Source organism: Stegostoma tigrinum, chromosome 5 (genome assembly GCF_030684315.1).
Source record: "Stegostoma tigrinum isolate sSteTig4 chromosome 5, sSteTig4.hap1, whole genome shotgun sequence".
In the NCBI taxonomy this organism is placed as follows: domain Eukaryota; kingdom Metazoa; phylum Chordata; class Chondrichthyes; order Orectolobiformes; family Stegostomatidae; genus Stegostoma; species Stegostoma tigrinum.
The window spans coordinates 25,915,726-25,938,937 of record NC_081358.1 but is presented as its reverse complement, the minus strand read 5'-3'; positions in this window follow the sequence as shown (position 1 = coordinate 25,938,937).

Sequence of the window (23,212 nt, the reverse complement as noted above, 5' to 3'; positions counted from 1 at the left end):
TGGGTTGGATAACAGTTTGGAGCACTCTGCGTTGGATATACTCATGTTCTTGGCGCATCTCATTTGGACTTGGATGTAGGGAATCCAACCTTGAACTTTACTAATGCCACACGGGTTGTGGGTTTGTGAAACAGTCAGGAGGGTTAGAAAAGTTTCACAAACACTTACCAAAAGGGCCTGCGGTGGTGAAAGTAGTGTGGGAATGAAATTAGAGAATGGAAAAGCACTGCCAATGGAAAAATAAATGACAAGATTTAGAAGTTCAAGTATAAGTCCTTGGAAGGTCTGTGCAGGTTGTAAAAAGCCATAAGAAAGAACAAAATTCTAGATTTTCGAGGTAGGGTGATAGAATTCCATAATATAAGCACAGCAAGGTCCCTTACTGAATATTCTTTCATGGTTCCGATTTAATAATGAGAATCCTACCAGCAGCCTATGGGTTTATACATAAAAGCTCTGATTCCTTTTCCTGTGGTGATACAAAATAACACTGCACCGGATTTTTCTACTTAACAACAGACCACAGCTTGAATTTCTGGGGACGAACAGATGACTCTCCCATGGATATGTAGCTAAATGTACAATGAAATCTGTGATGGGACTTCTAACTAGGTAGGCACTGTAAAGAAGCCGAACAGGTAAAGGTTAAGGGAAATTAGGGAAGAGGTAAATAGAAAGATCATTTTCTTTTACTCTCAAGAGCTGTTTTAATACTTTTGAAAAACAATATAAAAATTGCTATTATTACTGTAGTGAGGAAAGATGAAGAGTCATGACTTACTACCTCTTAATAAATAGAAGCAGATAGACCATATAGTTCCTTGAGCCTGCTCTGCCATTCTACATGATCTGGGTTAATCATTGGCTTTAACCCCGCTTTCCTACCTTCTCCATATAGGCTTTATGTAGTGCATTATTTACATAATGTGGGTTTTGTTACATAGGAAAGTCATTGGGGAAATAAAGCATTTGCTATAATCAGACATAAGTGTTCTGAAATTTTCAGTATGTGAATCTTAATTACTGAATAATAATGTTTTAAACGCACGCACCTTTTGGCAATTCAAAATCTATTTGGCCCGGCATCTGTTTTTGCAATATACAATCCAAACAGTATTTACTTTTTTCCTATTGTAACCTTCCACATTCGATTGTAAAGTTTGTTGTACCTTTTCGATTTGTGTTCAGTAATTAAAGTTCGGGTTTCCTAGTGGACAGAGAGACATAAGTATGGCTTTTCTTTTCTCTGAAACTGTCCCGATTGTTGGTGGTTTTTTTTATTCCCCCAGGTGATTAGATATGGTAAGGTCTGAATTTTGTTGAACACAAATATAGAATAAACATCACTGGCCAAGAAAATCAGTGCCCGCTGCCAATTATTGTTGGCAGGGCACAAAAGCGAGAACTTGGGTTGATATATGTGACTGGATCTGACCTCTGATATTGAATGATTAACAACCGGCTTGAGCTGATTATGTCAGAAAATGGGCTAAGAACTAGAAGCAATGCATTAGTTAATGGATTCATGGTGTTTGTCTCAACTATTTGAATCTGATTTCTTCATTTTAATTCCTGTCCCATGAATTTTCTCTGCTATTGATGGGGCATGGCACAATGTGTAGTACCCCATGCAGTGGGTTAATCTTGTACAATCACAGATGCACCTCTGTCTGTTTATGCCAAGCTGCAGGCCAGGGCCTGGAAGTGGCATAGTTCTTTATTAAATTCCCTCTCAAATGTTTGCAGGCTATTCAGCAGCTGAGGTCTTCATAAACAGCCTTGTTCGACACATGCACATTTTCCAGTGAAGGATATGAGCATAGCTGAGAGCATTTCATTCAACTGTAACTACTCTGCTGCTGCCCTAGTTGAGGACAGTTAACTGAGCAAAGATCTTATCTTGAGGGATATAATTGCTTGCTGTTGTGACCAGTTGAGCAAACAGCTGAAGCAGTGAGGGATGTTCCCTGTTGTCCTGGGGTCACTATGAGCCCTTTAAGACTGTACTCGAGTAAAGATTCGGTGGCATTAGTAGGCTAGTAACCCGGTGGCCTAAACAAATAATCCAGAGAATGTGAGTTCAAGTCTCACCATGAAAACCTGAAAAATAGAATTCAGTTCAAAAATATCTATAAAACTATTGATAAATGGAACCATAAACCTGTTGGATTGCAAAATCTGTACACTGATATCCTTTTGGCAAAGAAACATGCTGTCCTTACTTGGTCTGTTTGATCAATACACCAGTTGCCACACCACGTGTTCACTCTTCTTTCAGAAGAGACTGCAACAGTTTTACTGTCGGGGGTGGGTCATAAATATCTGACATGCCAGTGGTGTGAAAACCCTAAGGAGAAACAATTGAAAATAGTTAAATGCTAACATTTAGAATGTGCAATTTTAGCACACCTGAAAGCACCATACATTTAATAAAGGACCTATTTAACAGCATTCTCTGTTAAAAGATAGTAAATGTGGCAATCAATTTTCTCAGAGCAAGCTGCAAGAAACAGCAATGAGCTAAATGACCAGACCATTTTGTCTAGGTGTTGCTTCAATGATGAATGGTTGGCCAGGGATTGGGGTGGGAGTTATCCCCTTGTGCTCCATTGAATGGGGACATGGGATATTTTTAAGATCACCTGAGAAGATAGACATTCTATCTCAGTGTAATGTCTCATCTGAAAAGTGACAACTTTGACAGTGCAGCATTCCCCTGTTACTGCACTACAGTATTGGTCTTCATCTTGTGTTCAGATGACAAGATTTGAATAGAATTTGAGTCTATGACCCTCTCAAATCACAGTTGAGACTGATAACAAAGAATCAATCTGAATTTATCTGAATTAAAATAAAACAAAGAACCATGGATGCAGGAGATCTGAAGCAAAAACAAAAATTGCTGGCGAAACTCAGGTCTGACATCAAAAGAGTCACTGAACTTGAAATGTTAACTCTGCTTTCTCCCCACAGATGCGCCAGATCTGCTGAGTTTCATCAGCAATTTCTGTTCACCTGAATTAATTCTGAACATTTTGTATAGTATCACTCAGACCATTCATGAACTGAAACAATGATTTATATATGAATTTGGTGGCAAGTAAATGCAATTGCTTTAACTGTTGTTCTATAACAATAAATTGCAACACATGAGTCAATGTCCCTATATTTCTTGTTGCTTGAATTCTTTCTTTAACAATTTTCAGCAGCTTCTAATGGAAAAAAGGCTATTTCAACAAATGGTTTCTATAAATATTTTCTTGCCTGTATTGAGAATTGTTTAGCATGAAATAGCACACAGATGTGTTTTGTCTGACCTCAGTAACATTTCTATCTCCATAGTTCATAAGAAGTCATAAGAATGCACCATTATATGATGATTAAGACAGTCATTTCCTGAAATTCAGCATTCCAGTAATTTTAGAAATGGCACTTTAAGATGATGGCTTTTAACTATTTATTGTTTAGACGCTATATTTTTCATTATTGAATTATGCTTGGAAAATCTGAAATTTCCAAATGTAAACTCATGACAAAAGAATGCATTCTGAATGATTTAAACTTTCTGTTTCCATTTTTCCATTTTCTAGTTTCAGACATGTCTTATCCTGAGGTTGAGCTGATTGAGTAGGCGAATGTCCTCTCGAATACCTTAACAGGCTGGGTACCAACAGTTTCAAGCCACTGTTCTGATGATTGCATCACCATTCTGCAGTTAAATTAAAAACATTCAAAAATTATCTGCATTGAATTAAATGTTGATCAGTTCAGCAGAATCAAGCTTTCTGGAATTCATCCCGATGAATGCTCTTTGAAGTTGCACTGTCATGCAGCAATCCAGATGTTCTCATTTACGCTGAGTAAGTGTTTTTTACTTTCAGGTAATGCGTGTGCAAATCCTGCAAACATAAAATCCCTGCGGTGTGGAAGCAGCCCATTTGGCCCATCAAATCCACAGTGGCCCCCTGAAAAGTATCCCACCCAAATCATTTTTCTGGTTCCATCACAAAGATATCTTACTTCTGCCACACTTGTTCCACCTCATTCGATGCTGAAGCATCATCCGTGCCTTTGTAATGTGACAAAGCCATCCCTTTAAAAAAGTTACTTTGTCCTGGTTTTTTTTTGAAGGGAGGTTGTAAAGGCAGTGACACAGAAGAGTCTAGGGAGTAACAGTTTAACAATGGAAGGGGAATGGCTAGTTCTCCCAGTTCAGGTTTTATCTAGTTTTTCGTTCAACTACAGCAGTAACAAGATGTTCTGAGTACCAGAGGGTTGCAAACTTCAGTAAATGATTCCTAACTGACTTTCTCTGAAATCTTTCTGGATGTTGTTCCCTCCTTCCTGTGTAAATCTGTATTTGAATTTACCTTTTTGCCAAGGGCTGTGTGTATGAGATGTCACTGCATTGGAACAGTTAATTAGCTAGTTCCAGTTAAATTTTTCAATAAAGTTATTCTAAATTCTGCTTTCTCTTGTTTGGGTTTTAAGTGTAGTGTTTAAATAAATTGTGTTTTGCTTAAATCTAAGTGGTCTGGCCAGTTGCATCACACCTGGAACACCCCCTTCACATCCATCTTTAAAATGAGGAAAAGTTAGGGCCTAGGTTACCTTCTTAAACTATTTTGAGGGGGTCTGGCCTGGTTCGTAACAGTAGTGTCCAGATTCAGTTGCGTTCAATCTTTTCTGCTCATCCTCTAAGCTTCATTAATTCCAGTTCACCCATAACTTGGCTGCCTCTAATGCTCCTGCATCAGGTTTTGCTCAACCAAGACCATGTCCAGGTGACCTGCAAAGGCTTCAATGCTCTGCCTGTTCTGATAATCCTGATATTGGCGTCATTTCTGGGTCATGCGGCAAATTCAAATGCCTGGGCTCACAAGAACATAGCAACAACAGTAGACCATTCAGCCCCTCAAGCCTGTTCTGCCATTCAACATGATCATGGCTGATCTCTGACCTTTCTGCATATACCTGTCTTTGGTCTGTATCCCTTAAAACACATGCTTAACAAAAATGTATCCATCTCAGGCTTAAAAATTAACAACTGTTATAGGAGGATATTATCAAGCTAGAGAGGGTTCAGAAGAAATTTACCAGGATGTTGCTGCGTATGGAAAGTTTGAGTTATAGGAAGAGGCTGGATAGGCTGGGATTTTATCACTGGAGCATAGGAATTTGAGAGGTGACCTTACATAGATTTATAAAATCATGAAGGGCATAGATAGGTTTAATGGTAGGAGTCCTTTCGCGAGGATGGGGATTTCAAGACGAGAGGGCATATTTTTAGGGTGAGAAGAGAGAGATTTAAAAAATGCATGAGGGCAAGTATTTTTCACAGAGGGTCATGTGTGGAATGGACTTCCTGAGGAAGCAGTGGATGTAGGCACAGTTACAATGGTTTAAAAGCCATTTGGGTAAGTACATGAGTAGTGATGTTTGGAAGGATATGGGCCAGGAGCAGGTAGGTGGGACGAGTTCAGTTTGTGATTAGTTTCGGCATGGACTGGTTGGACCGAAGGGTCTGTTTCTGTGCTGTATGACTCTATGACCATCAGTCTATGATCCTGCGTCCACTGTCATTTGGACAAAACAGTTCTAAACATCTACCAGTCTTTGTGTGCCGAAATGCTTTCTAACATCTCTCCTGAATGGTTTGGCATGAATTTTAGCTGATGACTCATGCAATGATATTCTAACATGCAATCAATGAACATTGCTGCAAGCGCTGACCAATACCAGGCAAAAAAACTCAAAGGTGCCCATTTTAAAAAGGGAGGGAGGTGGTCTACATCCTTCGACCTGCTCGCAAAACGAGAAGGCTGCAGGGGGAGAGCAGCAGAACACAGGAAGTTCAAGCTGAGCTGCAAAGTAGGCTGGCTTCATAGTTCACCAAAGCTTTCCTCGCAGTGATCCTGCAGAGAGGGTGGGCAAGGGGAGAAATACTTGGCCTGGAATTGAATGGAAGTTAAAGTGCCTCACAAAGAGAGCCTCGTTAAGGGTGGTTGAAGAGATGAGCAAGGGTGGGATTGTTAGCCTGGCAAGTACTTCACTGACACATTGAGAGATGGCAAGGTGAACACATGCATGTGATGGGGAGCTAGCAAGCCCAATCTGTAATATAGTGACCATGATGTGTGCCATGATGTGAAAGCACCAGCAAAGGAGCTCCAAAGAAAAATATTCAACTTGACCCTGTTTCTCTCTGCTGCTGGAACTGATGAGCTCTTCTGGCACTTGCTGTTTTCATTTAAGAAAACAGCAAGTTGAGAACGAGTCACTGAAGTTGTTGGGGGCTTTGTTCAAGATGGCATTAATGGTGGTCCATCAGATGCTTGGATCATGACATGAACATTGTTTCCAGCAATGCCAAAGACTTCTTCTGCACAAATGAAGCTAATACAGCCTGCGCAACTCATGGGCCTCCATAACCAGAGATTGTTGGCACTGGTCGATAGTCATCAAGCTGTACAGCCACCAGCTTCAGGCTCAAGGGCAGGATAATAACAATGTGCTCAGAAGTGAGTGTTTTACATTGTTGTGCAGTAGATCCACTGCTTTATTTCTTATGTGACACGATTTTAAAAAATATTTGTGAACCTAAACCTATGCTCAGTGCCTTACTTCAACCTGAAATATGATTGTTACTCCCCAGGGGACCATGACCAGATGTGGGAGCAGGAAGATGGAGCCCATGATGTTGGAAGTCATGAACGAAGGACCAGGATTGATAAAGGATCCCAGATGAGGTGCTCGCGGGGGGCTTGAGGATGTGGCACTTCATGCAATCTCGACATCCACAAGTTGGTAAGTATCTCTGCTCCCTTGGTTAGTGTTGGTTTTTTCATGTGAGTCTAATATGGAGGATGCAGTTTTAGGATTGTCTAGTGTACATGTCAAGCATCTCCCATGGATGGCTACTGTTCTTTTTCCCTTTAATCCCCATTATTGGAAGAGGCAAACTGAATGGAATCATCTGGCGTTAGCTCAATTTTGTTCAGCTGAACAGTTTCTCACAGCGCAGCAAGTGTCTCGATATGGGAAATCTTTGAGGGACCATATTGGAGAAAATGTCAGAGTGGTTTAAACACTGAAATGCATCTTCAGTGAGCCAGGTGGCTGACCAGTAGATCCTTCATGTAATTGGATGGTTACAGTTGTAGATGTGCTCCATCTTGATTTTGGATTCCGCACTGTAGTGAGTGGCTAAGTCCTGTGTGGATACTTTTTCACCCGGGATCTGTCGACGAAGTGAACAACTGGGGTACTTGGGAAGTCTCTCAGAATGGAGGAGCCATGGCAGCTTCCCAGTTGCTTTATGGGAGATATGATGGTTAAATGGGGGCAGATAAAATTTTCTTGTGCCCGGTAGAATTTTGCGATTAATGCCAAAGCTGATTTTCCTCTCAATCTGACTTGCATCATTGGTCTATTCTGTAGTGAGCTCCCCTGAACTTGTCCCCAGCCATTTTCTATGAGGTTGTTATCATGAACAAGTTGATAGCCAATGACAAACAATGGGTACCCACCAAATATCATTGGCCTCAAATCCTCCTCTAGCATTCTGCATTGGCCAGCAGTTAGCTCTCTTGTTCAGTAGAGTCTTCAGAAACACTGCATCCATCTCCCTCTGCAGTTTTCACCTCTCAATCAGTGTCATTCCCATTGCTTGGCCGGCCTCAATGCATGCACCCTGGGAATGAAGACCTTCCACGTACTGACCTCTTGCAATGGTCCGTTTGTGCAGATATGTGTTTCCTCTTTGTGAGCTCTATATTGCTTATTGTATAAAAGTTACAGGTAACAGTCACTACTTGCCTCGGTATAGCTGGAGAGACACTGAAGCTCAGAGTGACTTGTGCGTCTTCAGCAGAATATCTAACACTGTGCAAAATCACTGTCAACAACACCCCCTGAAAAACCTCAATTGGATCTTCCGGCTGGCCACTGGGCCCTCATCCTTGTTGTTACCTTTGGGTAATTGGATAGGCAATAGGAACATGTGAATTGTGGTCTGGGTGGGTGTGGGAGTGGGGACAAAGGCAGCAGCACCTCCTGATGTCTGTGAGGAAATGAGGTTTCTCCAGCATGGGACCGGTGGTCACTGAGCAAGCTACTGATGGTACAGTCATTGAATCCTTTGCCTGCCACCCCAAGGCTTTCCCTCAGCACAACCTTCCCCTTTTAATCCTCTGCTTCCCAGCACCAAAGGACTGGCCTTCAGGCAGGGAACTCAAGCAGAAGAAGAAAATATCTCTCAATATCTAAATCACTTCTACTATGGGGAAACATTGGTCTATGTCACTTTGATCAGCATGAGTTCTCAAAGCCTTGAATGCATTACTGATCTTCCTTTTAAAAAATTCAATGAAAAATCTGCAAACATTAGCAATAGAAGTCTCCATTTTAACAAAAAAAACATAAACGGTCGCTGCTCAGCCGCAAGAGCACTTAGCGGAAAGAAAGAGAACAACAGCCTGGTACTGATGAAGATGCCCCATCATTTGGTCCTGGGCTAGTAGCCATTAGCTCATCGACTCTGAGCAGGTATTGGAAGTTAATATACAGCTGGCATCAGACTGCCCAGCATGGTCCATTGGTAAAAGATGGTCTGTTTACCAGTTCAGTGGAGGGCAAGGTTACAAATTGGTCCTGCTGCAGAGGGTTCAGATGGGCAGAATGCTGGCAAACCTTGTTGGGAATGCACTGTGAGATGTTTAGGGGCTCTGACTGGCCTGTCATTGTTCATGCCTGTGGAGGTGTCAAGCTTCAATTCGATAGAGAGCAGAGCTCAAAGGCAGCTTTCTCTGTAGCCTTTGTTCTATTTCCCTGTCATGGTACAGGATCCGCAGCATCACAGTCTCCGTGTCTGTCGCAGACTTTAGTGTGGACAGGTCACCTAAAGCTGTCTTCAGAGGATGGAGCAATACTTGCTGCAAAATCCGACATCTCTCTGCAATATCCGGAAATATGCTATGGGTGGTTTTAATGAACATGAAAGGGGTCATGCTCACTGACTGGAGAGCCAGTGTGTGAACTATCTTGGTTTTTTTCTGTATATTGGTCATGGTGTGTGGGCACCACTGACTAGGCCACTGTTTATTGTCCAGCTTTAATTGCCCTAGAGAAGGTGGTGACAGACTGCCTTCTTGAACTGCTCAGTTCTTGGATTGGAGGGACACTTACAGTGCTTTCTGGATGTGAATCCCAGGATTTTTACACAGCACCAGTGAAGGGGCTGCGATGTAGTTCCAAGTCGGAGAGGTATGTAACTTAGAGAGGATAATGAAGGTAGTTAGTGGTGTTACCATATATCTGCCTCCTTGGTCCTTCAAGGTGGTAAAGGTCATGGGTTTGGAAGCTGAAGCCAGAGAAGCCTTTGTGAGTTGTTGTAGTGTATCTTGTAGATGGTACACACTGCTGCTACAGTCCTTCGTTGGTGAAGAGAGTGAATGTTGAAGATAGTTGCTTTGGTGCCAATCAAGTGGCCTATTTATATTGGATCATGTCAAATGTGTTACTGGTGCTGCACTTATCCAGGCAAGTCGGGACTATTCCAACATAGCCCTGACTTGTGTCTGTGTAGGAGACATACAGGCTTTGGGGAATCAGGTGATAAAATATTCACCACAGAATTCTGAGCCTCTGGACTGCTCCTGTAACCCTTGTAATTACACGGTTGGCCCACTTCAGTTTCTGGTCAATGGAACCCCCAGGGTGTTCATAAATGGGGATTCAGTATTGGTGATGATAAAGAAACAATGTCTCTGATGAAGGGTCTAGGCCCGAAACATCAGCTTTTGTGCTCCTGAGATGCTGCTTGGCCTGCTGTGTTCATCCAGCCTCACATTTTATTATCTTGGAATCTCCAGCATCTGCAGTTCCCATTATCTCTGAATGTTTTGAATCTCACTTGTTGGAAGTAGTCATTGTTTAGCAATTGTGTGGCTGATTGTTGTGTAGATATTGCTGGATATGTATTGGCGCAGTTTCTGTGTATAAAGTTTCTGAAACAATCTAAACCTGAAGGGCCGACTCTGAGGGAAGGCCTGTGGATAAAGAGCTGTTCAGACATACTTTCTCAGAGCTGTCAGTGAATGAGAAGCTGGTCAGTCTCATGAATGGCAGCACGTTTAGGAGCAGGAACTTGCTGGTGGTACTACATCTTCCCAAAATTTCAAATCATTGCTAGATGAGTGATAGGGAAAGGGTGCTTGGAATGGGCACTGAAGATCTAATAAGCTTTTCTGATATGATAATGAGCTTGCAATTTAGGCAACACTGACTGTAAATGCTAAGAGCCTGGGCGTGAATCCATGTTTACCAGTAACAAGCATCTAAATAGCTGGGCATCTGTAGAAGGTCTTCCCTGATTAACATGAGGCTTGTGGAATTCAAACTAACAACATGTACTGAGAGACCTGCAAGGTACAGTTGTAGAAACAAAAAGAAATTCTCAATTCTTCATTTCCATGGACCTGTCACTGAAAGATGGTACAGGTCTGGAGATTATCTAGTGAGAGATTTGATGATTGGTTTCGCAGCGTTAAATGATTTACTGCAGCTAAATTAATTAAGGTCACAAGTCATGTGTTTCTTTTATTCATTTGGGATGTGGCTGTCTCCAGCCAGTCCAGTATTTCTAGCCCATCCTTAATTACCCAGAGGACAGCTAAGATCAACCATATTGCTGTGCATTGTTTGTAGCCCAGACAGGTAAGAATGACAGTTTCTTCCCCAAAAGGAGATCAGTGAGCCAGCTAGTGTCTTCCCCTGACAACCTACAAATATTTCACGGTCATAATTAGATCCTGAATTCCAGATTGTTATTGATTTGAAATTCTATCATCTGCCATGGCAGGATTTGAATCCAGATCCCCAAATTCCTTGGGTTTTTGGATTAATAATTTAGCAATAATATCACTAGACCATCACCTCCTCTGTCCACACATAAGGGCCCAGCTGTGAGACATGGTGACCGAAGAGAAAATGAGGTGGATGTGATGAACAGAGAGTTTGTCATCATTCATAGCAATAGACAGGTTTTGGTTGGCGAATATTTTTGGATATTAAAGCTTATGAAGTGACCAGAATTGGGACTTAAGCTAATGCATCCATTCAGCCACAGTTAATATAAGATGCCATCTTAGTCAAGGAGGTGAAGCTTGCTTTGATGCTGCTCCTGGAGAGAGGATGAGAAGTGACAGGAAGAAAAACGCGACCTCTTCCCTACTGCAGCTACATGACATCCAATATGATTTCGGCCTCCACTGCAGCACCTCCCATGTTACATCCTAGAACCTGTACCCATTCCCAATCCTTCCTTGAGTCATCCTGAAATCTCCCACAGTTGGCTGAAGTTTACTGGCATCTGTAGGATTATGATCTCTGACTTCAAGGCATGACACAAGCTTGCGTAATTACTTCTGAAATATAGTCATTAATGTAGGGAAAACTGCTATCAATTTATGCATCATTAAAGAGATGAGAAAATGAAGTAGGATATGAAGTAGTAAATGGTCTTTGTCTTCCTTGCATATGCATGATCAAACACTGGTGAAGTTTCCAAATGTCTCAGACTTGTTTTTATAATTAGGGTAAATTTAGAACCTTCTCTTTCAAAATCATGGTTCACATCAGCCAGTATGGTGCTTGTAATGGGTACCAGGCAACTAAACTAGAGAACCCTGATGACACATGACATCCAGACAGAGTATGGATGAAGCTGGGAGTCAATCTTTCCATGCTCATAGGAATTGATTATGTTGCCTTGATTATCCTAATTATGGGGAGGGAGACCAGTTGCCTTCAGCATCTAATGATTAGAATGTCTAAAAGCACACTTTGGTCATTAATGTATTTCCAAAGTTGTGCTGAATGACAAGAGCCTTCAATCCACTAGAGTAGAATTCAGATGCTTCCTAAAGCATTAGGAAAATTGACACCATACATCATCGTCACACTATTCCCCGGTCAAAAGGAAAGGCTAAATGACAGTGAAAATTGCCAAAGGAATCAAAAAGAAATTGAACAAATCCAGCACAGATGTACGCAGGGATCCTCGAGTAGGGAAACATACTGAAGACGTGGAAAGTTGTTCAGTACAACGAATAATGTCATGTTGCACATGAGCTACTCTTCCAGTGGAAAAGAATCCTACTGAGCCCTGAAGCAGTATCAGAAGTGACAATTGGTAGTCAGAGTTGAGCATTGGAGAGTCAGTCAGGATATAAACTTTCAGTGCTCTCAGTAAGAATCAGTTCAAATGGCAACTTGTGACCTGTATAAACAGTTGCCAGCTTAATCATAAAGTGAAGTGCAATGACTGGATATACCACTGCAACTGTAGGCACTGGTGAAATTATGTGTTCTCTGGAGCTGGCTAATCAGGGACATGTGAACTTGACATCTGTGCAGATCACAGATTAGCCTTCAGTTCCACAGCACCCAAAGAATGGAAATAAAACAACAATAATAATTATAGCAACAACAAAAGACAAGGAACCAACACTCTCCAGAGAAGGACCAACACTGAGATGAATACCACTGGCAATGTGCATACCAATATGAGACTGGCATGGGTGATTTATAGACTGTGTGTGCAATGCACAGAGTGAAGAGCATAACAAAACTGCCGATGCATGAGAACAGTGGCATGCAATGTGGGAAACTTGGATAATTTACAGTGTAAATGGAAATGCATGCAATTTCTTTGTTTTTCTTTGTGAAAAGGAGGATGTTTCAGGATAGAAATGCAACACTGTACCAATTGGCTTGTCATGGTCATGTGACATCTACCATGAGCCACACTCTGCATACGGCTGATCTTACAGTCAGTTCAATAAATATACAACACAATCCAGACTATCTTCCTGTGAGTTTCTAACACAATGTACCGCAGCAAGCCTCAAAATATCAGAATAGTAAAAGTAATTAGGAATTCCACTGTGTTGTTGACTTACATTCCTGGACAAAAATACGGATTGTGCTCACGACACACAAACTGGCTGTGTCAAATACAGATGATCAAAGAATTCTAAGCATGTCTGTTTTTTAGATTTTTTCTTTGTAAGAAGGGCCATAACAAAGTGATATTTGTCCGTAAGAAACACACAGCTTTTGTTTTGGTCACTAAATATCACAAGTTTGGCACTTGGTCGCTGCCGAAACAATTTTCTCAGAAAAGAGATGTTTGCTTTTTTAATGCTTTTCCTGAGAAAGGTGTTTTTCAGAAAGCGAATGCATTACCTAGGGTTAGAAATTATGCCAGATAAAACTCAACTTATTAAACACGTTACTTAAGCACTGGTTTATATCCAAAGCAGCTGGGGCTCTGAGAAACAGATACTGCAAGACAAATGGAGAAAAATGAGAAAGGAGAAAAATGTGAAGGAAGAAAAACAAGAACACGTGCTAAAGTTAGCTTTGATGCTCACTAACATATGACACAATGATAACACAGAAGGCCATTTGGCCCATTGTGCTGTGCCGGCTCTTTGAAAAACTATCCAATTAGTACCGAAATATCTTGTTCTTTTCCCATGGCAGTATAAATTTTTCTTTGTCAAGCAAAAATCAAGCTTTCTTTTGAACATGACAGTGGAATCTGCTTCAATCTTCCTTTTGGCTAATGCATTCCTGGAAAGGATGCCTCCCAGCATAAAGGCCCGAGCAGGGGATGGAAAATGTCATAATCGATTATGTGCACAGATTATTTGCACACATATCATGCAAAATAAGCTTAGTTACACTTACTGTTAATCATGAGCTGATGTTTGGCAACCAAGGTTTCCCACTAGGGAGGAATCCTGTGTGGACATTGAATTGAGTCTGACTTCTTCCTACCCAATATGAAGCAGTCTAATTTCTGGGTTAAACGCAGACTTCCACAGAAAATAAAGTTACACCATATGCCCAAGGATGGGGGTGGGGGTGGCACTGGGGGTGGGGCTTTGCGAGTAGCTGCTTTTGACTCTCGATTAACTCCAGAAGGCTCTCCTGAAGCGTTACTGGATTAATGGGAAATCAGCAGCCTTGCTTGAATCCTTGTGAGTTTGTTCTTTGCAATGCCAGTGTGAGCATACTTCTGCATTCTTGTGTGATGAACCCAAGACACTTTGCACCTAGAGGACTTTGTACCTCTGTTTGCTCTCTTTCTGTCCCCCTCTCGCTTGCATTCTGGCAGACTGAGCTACATGTGAAATTATTGGATATCATTTAGGACAACCCTGAAATCCAATTTTGGTAGGGACTCTTGTGGTGCAGTGGTATTGTCCCTACATCTGAACCAGGAGACCTGGACTCAAATCCCACTTGCCCTAGAGGTGTGTAATAACATCTCTGAATAGGTTGATTGGAAACTATCTTCAATCCAATTCTATAATGATGCCCTTTGCCTTCTTGATGCCTATCTCCATGGCAATATGATTCACCTGGCCCTTGTAACCAGGTAAATGTTGATAATTTCTACTTCTTGCCATCTTAATTAAATAGACAGTTAAAGTATTTTCAAAACCTGACATTATTATCACCTCCATAACATAGGTTAACATCTTTGGGTTTTATATCTCATTAATGTGCAGAGATAATGCACTGGGTTCTATGTGTTTAATAGGAGTTTTCGTCAATCTTCTCAAATGTCTGCTCTTTTTCATGTCTGCAACAACTCTGGTTTCATCAATTTTTTGAACAGACCTCGCCCAGGTTTAACTAATCATCAGTTAATGAATAACAAAACACCAACCAATGGAACAATTGAACCCCACATCTTTTGTCCCTTACAAAACAAAAGGACAATATGCTAAACTTATGCATGTAGGTCTTTTCCTTCGAATTCAGTTTATCATTTTTTGTAAACACAGAATTAATCTTTGAGATACGATGGTCTTTGATGCCAGAGCAGTGATCCATCAATTTGAAGTTGTGGTTCTGCATGACAACTCAAGTTTGTAAACCTTTGAGATACATCACCTACAAGTTATACTGTTGAAAGTATATGACCATAGTGGGTAGACCACTCTCTAGATCCTGACATGGTTAACAATGGAGTCAATGCTAGGTGATCCATTTGGAGACTGAACTATAGTGTTCCAGTGACCCCAGCATAGATGCCGACCAATTCTTTCCTCTCTTCAGGATAGTGCTCGTGCCCATTTTTGAGAAACAGGCATGAAGCATAGCAATTGGTTGTTCACATCCTTCAATTTAGTATGAGAGGACATCTCCAATAGATTTACCAGTGCATCAGTTATGGCATTGACTTTTGTATATGGTTTAAAATGTACGAAGAAAGGTGAAGATGCTTTCTTCATCTTTAATGTCTCAAAGTCTGTTTACTGTGTGATTATCAATTCTCATTGAGCATCTCTGCACAGAAGCTTCTGAAGAAATACAGTAATCTCTGTGTTCTCAGGAATTAGTTACCGGAAAAGTTGGAGGTTATGATGTTGACTCTTTCACATTAAACAGGGTTAGAGATGGATTAATAAATTTAAAATTACATAGGTTTAACTCCAGCTGCTATCATTTTGTACTGTAGAAAGTCAATCCTTTCCATGCTGCAATTGTGAATTTGTCCTTGTTTCATGATAAATTGGGTTGTGTCAGTCTACTGAAACACCTTTGATAGCTAGCGAGTTTTGAGAAGATTTGTAGCTCAGGTTGAGGTTCTGGATGTGAGTTTGCTCGCTGAGCTGGAAGGTTAGTTTTCAGATGTTTCGTCACCATTCTAGGTAACATCATCAGTGAGCCTCCGGCGAAGCGCTGGTGTTATGTCCCCCTTTCTATTTATCTGTTAACAGATAAATAGAAAGCGGGACATAACACCAGCGCTTTGTTGGAGGCTCACTGATGATGTTACCTAGAATGGTGACGAAACGTCTGAAAACTAACCTTCCAGCTCAGCGAGCAAACCCACATCCAGAACCTTTGATAGCCCCTGATTCAGTCCTGCGTTATCCCTTCTATAGATAATCCCTGTGCCAAATTGGTTCAGCATCCTCTCAATGTCTGATGAGATTGCAGAGACAATCTTCTGATAGGTTGTCATTCCAGATTGTTGATTAGCTTAGTCCACAGGGCATTCCACTGAATCGAAACACTCCTTTGTGAGTAAGAAAAGTTATCAGGTTTTGGCTTGGCTCCACTGGCAATGGCTCCATCTCAGGTAAGACTTTGTGAAGACTGTGTGGTCAGAAAATGATGCTCATAACAATTCTTGGATGATAGGGAGTGGATATTTGTCTGGATTGATGGCTTCAGTGGTTGCCTTATGGTTGATACATTAGTTTGCCATTTTTGTTTTGTGCAGTGGCCAGATTTGACATCCACTGAATGAGTCAATTCACATTCAACTGTACCATTTGCTTCTATTTGTTGCAGCTTTTGGTTACAATGGCAACCCTCTAACATTTTGCAAAACTTGCAGAACTGAAGTGTTGACATGAGGAGCATGTCAGTACTCTCTAATCTCCCAAAATCCAGTAAGTAAGGAAAGATACTGTTGTGTAAGGTCTACATCATCAATTATATTAATGTGTATTTCAATGTGTCTGCTTTGAATCTAAGCCTATGGAAAGAGGCTTACCCTGATAAGGCTTTGGAGTACGTGGATCATGAACCTGTAAGGAGTGACATTTTTGTGGCAGACTGCAACAATGATTGCTTCCAAAACAAGATTAATAGAGTCGTCACAAGCTTGAAGGATAGGAGTAGGGGTGAGAGAATATTGCGAAAAATATTGTTGGTGGACAGTATTCCAAATGCAGCCTCAGCAGTGGCCTGTTTAATTGAAGTATTTCCCTACTTTTTCATTTGATTCCCCCACAATCAATGATAATTGTCTCTGCCTTTCCAAATTACTTGTTGTACTGGTATTCTAACCATCTCTGATTAATGCAAGAAGACACTCAGATGCCTCTGTATCTTAACGTTTTGCAGAGGACTTCAGATGTAGTGCTGCCTGATTGGTGGACATTATCGCTTTTTCGTGACAACATAATGAGGAACAATACTGAAATGCCAGCATTGCTGACTGGGCACCCCGTAAAGTGACTTGGTCCTTTCTTTGTATGGGATACACATGCTGTACAAAAACAGAAGTTGCTAGAAAAGCTCAGCAGGTCTGGCAGCATCCATGAAGAAACAAATCAGATTGGGTCCAGTGACCCTTCCTCAGAACAGAACAGAAGTCAGACAGCAGCAAGACCAGCAGAGATTTTCCAGCAACTTCTGTTTACATCCCTGACTTACAGCATCCAGAGTTCTTTCAGTTCTTATACACCACCTGTACCTCACTGTCAGGAGAAGATTTCTGTACATGTTGAACTGAGGATTTTCTTTTACCTTGCCCATCTTTGCAAAGAGATTTCATTTTAAGCATAGGTCACACTTCAATCTCTTGAGATGACCATAGCGTTGTGAATTGATGGGCACCCCCACAATGTGAACTTTCAGGCAGCACTACATCTGAAGTCCTCTGCAAAACGTTAAGATACAGAGGCATCTGAGTGTCTTCTTGCATTAATCAGAGATGGTTAGAATACCAGTACAACAAGTAATTTGGAAAGGCAGAGACAATTATAATTGATTGTGGAGGAATCAAATGAAAAAGTGGGGAAATACTTCAATTAAGCAGGCCACTGCTGAGGCTGCATTTGGAATACTGTGCACAGTTTTAGTCACCTTATTGAAGGAAGGATTTCAATGTGATGGAGGCAGTCAGAGGTGTTGGTTAGATCACGAGGCTAAGTGCCGGTTTGAGACAGAGTGCCACTATTGATGTATGTTTAATTCCTGAAGTTCAAATCCGTAGTTTAATGTGAATGTAAATATTACTGATATGACTTATAGATGGATAATACTGACATTATCAGCCCAATGCTACTGTGACTGTAAGAGGGTTGGATTGTTGTATTTAGAAGAATGCAATGCAAAGGTCAATATTATATCCAATTGTCTTCAAATGAAATAGTTTGTTGGGACTCCAGAGGGGCAGACAGTAGCCACTGTTAGATAAGGCAGAGAGAGAGAGAGATAGAGAGATAAGGATACTCAGACTAGGACCAGAATAGTCAAAGATAGATGCAACTATTGTGTAGCATCGAGCCCTGATGCCTAAAGCTCAGACAGGTGGTGCCATTTCAATCATGGGCATGGCAGTGCGACTGTAGACAGGATGTTTCTCTGGCTGGTGGGTCTAGAACCAGTGAATATAATCTCGGAGTAAGGGCTAGGCCATTAAAGACTGAGATGAGATGAAAGTTCCTCTCCCGGAAAGTGGTGGACCTTTGGAATCCTCAACCTCAGAGGGCTGTGGAATCTTAATCATTGAACAGGTCCATAATGGGAATCAATAGCTTTGTGGAAAATAATGACATCAAAAGACATGAGGATAGTGAGATGAGGAAATGGTTACTCCTGTTACTATGTTCTTCAGGAGCAGTGAGGAACCTGATGGAAGTTACTGGTCAGGTTTTCAGTGTATAGTCCTTGTCTCTCAGCAACTACTGTATATCCGGTTAGAGACATTAATACCTTTAGTTAGCTCTGAGTGCTCCAGGATGCAATTGTAGTGATAGTCCCCCATTATTGTGGCCTACATGGCATACTTGGCTGGTTTGGTCACATATCATCTGGACTTTAAGGAACTGGAATGCTTTGTATTGACAAACACAGCTGGCTGTTGTCAATCAGCTCTAATGGCAATGCGGGGGGACATTGCGTTTGCCCAGCACTTGTGGGAGAGCTGCTATCATGGAAACTGCCCTGGATGCCTGGCTCCCTTCATCTAAGGAGAGCCTCACAAAGCTGCACACTTCGTTGTAATACTTAAGAGGCCCTCAAGATAGCTCAGTGATGTTATCTGTATGACATCATATTATGTGATATTCATGTATGAAGGTACTAGTCCTACATTGAATAACTGTTACTGTAATTTGTAATCTATCAGAGAGTTAGTAAATCAACCAGCCTGTTGAGTTATTAGTGTCATCAAATTTTATAGCACAAAAGGGAGCTTTTTGGCCCATCATGTCTGCATCAATCATCCAGCACCTGTTCTACAACCACTTTTCAGCACATGGCCTATAGCCTTGTACGCTTTGGCAATTCAAGTAATTCAAGTAATTGTCTCAATATTTACATAGAGTCATACAGCACCGAAACACACCCTTTGGTCTAGTTCATTCATGCTGACCAGACATTGTAATTTACCTCATCATACTTGCCAGCATTTGGCCTATATCCCTCTTAACCCTTCCTATCTAATCTAATCTAATCTGTTCATATACCCATCCAGATGCCTTTTAAATGTTGTAATTGTACCAGCTTCTACCACTTCCTCTGGCAGCTCCATAAAACCCATGTGAGAAAAAGTTACTCTTTAGGTTCTCTCTAAATCTTCTCCCTCTCACCTTAAACCCATGCCCTCTAATTGGAACTCCCTCACCAGAGAAAAGGCCTTGGCTGTTCACCCAATCTGTGTGCCTTATGAAATTAGCTTTATTGTCACATGTACACATGTGACTACAGTGAAAAGTTTTACAAGTAGAGACTTACAGCACCATCCTAGGTACCAAGGCACAGATTCTTTAGTACAAATTCTTTAGAAAAAAAACTAGAAAAATAAATAAATAAACAGCCTAGCAATTGATTAGAAAAATAAAGAGAAAAGAGTTCAGAATAACAGTCCTTCCACCATCGACCCTGCCAGGCTTCAATTCAGTGCTTGGAGTTCAAGTCTACTCTGAGACTGGAAGCTAGAGTCCATGCTGAGGCCAGACCTTCGAGTCCATGCTGAGGTCAGGAGACTGGGTCCATGCTGAGGCCAGACCTTCGAGTCCATGCTGAGGTCAGGAGACTGGGTCCATGCTGAGGCCTGAAGACCAATTCAACGCTGAGGCCGGGCATGGAGTCCACGCTGAGACTGGGAGACCATGTCCATGCTGAGGCCGGGAAGCAGTCCATTTTGAGGCAATAGTGTCTAGGGATATTCTGGTCAAGTGAATTAGTTATTGTAAATGTGGGGATACAAAGATAGAGTGGGAGGGAGAGGGAGAATTTGGGTGTGATGCTCTTCGGAGGGTTGTGCAGGCCCAGTGGGACGAATGGTCTCTTTCTGCATTGTGGCGATTCTATGTTTCTAGTTACATTAGGAGGTTGTAGATTTTCATGGATGTTTTCCACAATTGATGCATTTTTTTTCTGTTCCTTTTCATCTTCATAGAGGTTGTATGATTAAAAGGTAGGCAAATAGTATATACAGCTGCAAAATGTTTGGATGGGATATGATTGATGGCCTAGGTGGTGTTTCCCATCCTTTTTGTAGACATGCCTTTGCCCCTAACATCTTGACAATCAGATTGGGCAGGTACCCGTGACCTCACGGAAAGAAATCAGGATGGATGAGCTACATGCTGTTTGTTCTTTTAAAGTCCATTGCTTAAGCTGTTAAGAGATGCAGTGATTGATCAATACACTGTAGCATGATGTATTATGAGCCTCTCAATGTCTTATGTTGACCATTTTGTTGCTTTTACTTATACTTGTACTTTGCCGAGTTTTGTCTGAACAATGAATGGTTAAAATAATCAAAAATCATCTTAACAAAATGGTCTTCAGTAGAGTTAGTGATTTTTAATTATAAGGTTAACTTAGATTGTTCATTTGTAATGATAGTTGCTAGCTCTGCTTGCCTCTCAACCTCCAATAATCCATTCTTCAACTGGTGTCTGGGTTTCAGTGTGCAGGGATTGTTTGTGTAAAGTTTCTCTCTCCTGTTACCTTTTATATATCTTTTTATGGGAATAAGCTATGTGAAAGAAAACAGAGCTGGGAAATAAGAGAGGCAAGTACAAATGTGGACAACATCCAGAAAACTAAGCCAGTATCAACAAGATCAGCAGTAGTGATAGTCAGAATGGAGTTTACTTGTAAGCTGTCTATGGTAGGATGTTTAAATCGCTTTCAATATTGGAATAATATAACTATAAACCTCACTGCTGTTGTAACTGGGTATCCATCAACACATAAAGATATATTTTCCTTCAAAATGCCATGAGGATAATTATTTTAAAATCAGATTTGCTTTTTGTGTTGGTTTTGCAAAAAGCCCACAAAAGAATACAATGATCTTAAAAGAGTAATTCAAATTTGTATTTAACTACACTAGGCATTGGAAAGAAATAAGGAAAGAAAATATAATCTACTGGAAATCAAACAATAAACAGAAAAGTTCTGGAACTAGGCAGTATGGTATTTTTCCAGATGATCATTACTGGAGCCTTGTGGTATTTGCCACATCTACGAGATTGCGGTACTGGGTGAGGGTTGCTTGAGGTAGTTCGCTGTCACCCATCCTCTTTCATTTCTGCTTTGCTTTGGGCCAAATTGTGTGTTACATCGGCAGAATGGGTGCAGCATGCAGCTCATATAATGTGAACATTAACTCTTTCAGAACCATGACTTTATACAACAACTCTCCCAAGGCTTTCTATGCCATAATTAACCTATTATGCCATCATGCACATAAAGGAAAAAGAACAAAGAACAAAGAAATTTACAGCACAGGTACAGGCCCTTCGGCCCTCCATGCCTGCGTCGATCGAGATCCTCTGTCTAAACCTGTCATCTATTTTCTAAGCGTTTGTATCCCTTTGCTCCCTGCCCATCCATGTACCTGTCCAGATACATCTTAAAAGACGCTAACGTGTCTGCGTCTACCACCTCTGCTGGCAACGCGTTCCAGGCACCCACCACCCTCTGTGTAAAGAAGTTTCCACGCATATCTCCCTTAAACTTTCCTCCTCTCACTTTGCACTCATGACCCCTAGTAATTGACTCTGGGAAAAAGCTTCTTGCTACCCACCTTGTCTATACCCCTCATGATTTTATAGACCTCAATCAGGTCTCGCCTCAATCTCCGTCTTTCTAATGAAAATAATCCTAATCTACTCAATCTTTCTTCATAGCTAGCACCCTCCATACCAGGCAACATCCTGGTGAGCCTCCTCTGCACCATCTCCAAAGCATCCACATCCTTTTGGTAAAGTGGCGACCAGAACTGCATGCAGTATTCTAAATGTGGCCGAACCAAAGTCCTATACAACTGTTACATGACCTGCCAACTCTTGTACTCAATACCCCGTCCGATGAAGGAAAGCATGCCGTGTGCCTTCTTGACCACCCTTTTGACCTGCGTGGCCAGCTTCAGGGAACAATGGACCTGAACACCCAGATCTCTCTGTTCATCAATTTTCCCTAGGACTTTTCCATTTACTGTATAGATCGATCTTGAATTGGATCTTCCAAAATGCATCACCTCACATTTGCCCGGATTGAACTCCATCTGCCATTTATCTGCTCAACTCTCCAATCTATCTATATTCTGTTGTAATCTCTGACAGTCCTCTTCACTATCTGCGACTCCATGAATCTTTATGTCATCTGCAAACTTGCTAATCAGACCACCTATACCTTCCTCCAGATCATTAACAGATTATCACAAACAACAGTGGTCCCAGCACAGATCCCTGTGGAACACCACTGGTCACAGGTCTCCAAGTTGAGAAACTCCCTTCTACTACTACTCTCTGTCTCCTGTTGCCCAGACAGTTTTTTTATCCATCTAGCCAGTAGACCTGGACCCCATGCGACTTCATTTTCTCCATCAGCCTGCCATGGGGAACCTTATCAAATGCCTTACTGAAGTCCATGTATATGACATCTACAGTCTTTCCCTTATCAATCAACTTTATCACTGCCTCAAAGAATTCTATTAAGTTGGTAAGACATGACCGCCCCTGAACAAAACCATGTTGTCTATCACTGATAAGCCCATTTTCTTCCAAATGGGAATAGATCTTATCCCTCAGTATCTTTTCTAGCAACTTCCCTAGCACTGACATCAGGCTCACCAGTTTATAATTATCTGGATTATTCCTGCTACCCTTCTTAAACAAGGGGACAACATTAGCAAGTCTCCAGTCCTCCAGGACCTCACCCGTGTCTAAGGATGCTGCAAAGATATATGTTAAGGCCCCAGCTATTTCCTCTCTCACTTCCCTCAATAACCTGGGATAAATCCCATCCAGACCTGGGGACTTGTCCACCTTAATGCCTTTTAGGATATCCAACACTTCCTCCCTCCTTATGCTGACTTGACCTAGAGTAAGTATATTACATTTATCACCCTCTTTCCCATGTGTCTCATTTT